General features: G+C 45.6%; 1 pseudogene; it reads left to right on the forward strand.

Annotated features, from left to right (window-relative positions):
- Nucleotides 1-858: 858 nt before the first annotated feature.
- LOC140637867 (platelet-activating factor acetylhydrolase IB subunit alpha1 pseudogene) lies at nt 859-1,580 on the forward strand (annotated as a pseudogene).
- The last annotated feature ends 228 nt before the right edge of the window (nt 1,581-1,808 follow it).

A 1,808-nucleotide genomic window follows, 5' to 3' on the forward strand; every position in this document is an offset into this window, starting at 1 on the left:
GAAACAACGGAGATTCATGGGTGTCAAATATACAGCATGTTTCCTCATTAAGACATTTTCTGAATTATGAAGCCTGTGTGGGATAATTGGCTAAAATCTTAATCTGAAAACCAGTGAAGAACAGAGAACTACTTGCAGTCCATCAATGCTTAAGAAGGAAAGACTCTCACACTTAAATTCCAAAAAAGATAGCCATTGGAAAAAGGGTGGCCAGAGGTAGACTCTGTCTTGTCAAAACAATAACCTAGTCTCACATCAGCTAATTGCATTAAGGCACCTAATTTGCTTTACAGAAAAAAGGTAGATCCTCCTTGGCAAAAAATAAGTCATCTTTACTCTAAAGAGAAGGAAACTTGGGGAAAACAAAGATATTTGATTGATTTACAAGAGTAATCAAAGGAGAGAAAAAGGAACATAAAACAAGCAGTCTCAAGAGGGGAGTATATTGCAACACAGGCTTATAAGAAGGAAAACCCCAAATAAACAACCTAACCTTATACCTAAAGGAGCTAGAAAAAGAACAACAAATGAGGCCAAAAGCTAGAAGGAAGTAAATAATAAGGATTAGAGCAGAAATAAATGATACAGAAACTAAAACAAAAACAAAAGCAAAACCCAAAAAACAAAAGAACAGATCAATGAAACCAGAAGCCAGTTCTTTAAAAAAAATTAATACTCAGCTCTTTCACTCTGATACACACACACACACACACACACACACACACACACACACACACAGAGCTGGTGATCCCTTCCACACATTTCTCACTCTCAAATGGTTTCTCCTCCCAAGAAAAGACTCTAGATTCACCACCACCCCCAACACATGCTGGGCCTTTCAGGAGCTGGGGCGCCAAGATGAGCAGAGAGGAGAACCCAGCCAGCAAGCTGACACCGGTGCAGGACATGCAGGGCGACAGACGCTGGATGTCCCTGCACCATCGTTTCGTGGCTGACAGCAAAGATAAGGAAGCCAAAGTCGTCTTCATCAGGGACTGCTTGGTCCAGCTAATGCACCAGTGCGAGATCTGGCGGGAGCTTTTTTCTCTGCACGTGCTTAACTTTGGCATTGGCAGTGACAGCACGCAACATATGCTTTGGCGGCTGGAGAATGATTGTGGTGGTCTGGGTGGGTACCAACAACCACGGGCACACAGCAGAGCAAGTGACTGGTGGCATCAAGGCCGTTGTGCAACTGGTGAACCAACGGCAGTCCCAGGCCCAGGTCGTGGTGCTGGGCCTGCTTCCAAGGGGCCAGCACCCTAACCCACTTCGTGAGAAAAACCTGCGGGTGAATGAGCTGGTCCGAGCGGCACTGGCTGGCCACCCACGGGCACACTTCCTGGATGCCGACCCTGGCTTTGTGCACTCAGACGGCACCATAAGACACCATGACATGTACGATTACCTGCATCTGAGCTGCCTGGGCTACCCACCTGTCTGTCGGGCCTTGCACTCCCTGCTTCTGCGTCTGCTGGCCCAAGACCAGGGCCAGGGCATCCCCCTGCCAGAAGCTACACCCTAAGCATCCTCCTCCCCCGACATTAAATTCTCATTCCTCAGTCAAAAAAAAAAAAAAATTAATACTCGGGTGCCTGCGTGGTTCAGTCAGTCAAGCGTCTGCCCTCTCTGCCTGCTTCTCCCTCTCCCTCTCCCTCTGCCTGCTGTTCCCCCTGCTTGTGCTTTCTCTCTCTCAAATAAATAAATAAAATCTTAAAAAATTTAATTAATAAGCCTCCAATCAGATTCATCAAAAAAAATAAAAAAATGTTTATTCATTCAAATAAACAAAATCCAAAAAGAGGACA

The sequence above is a fragment of the Canis lupus genome, chromosome 8 (assembly GCF_048164855.1).
Source record: "Canis lupus baileyi chromosome 8, mCanLup2.hap1, whole genome shotgun sequence".
Lineage (NCBI taxonomy): Eukaryota > Metazoa > Chordata > Mammalia > Carnivora > Canidae > Canis > Canis lupus.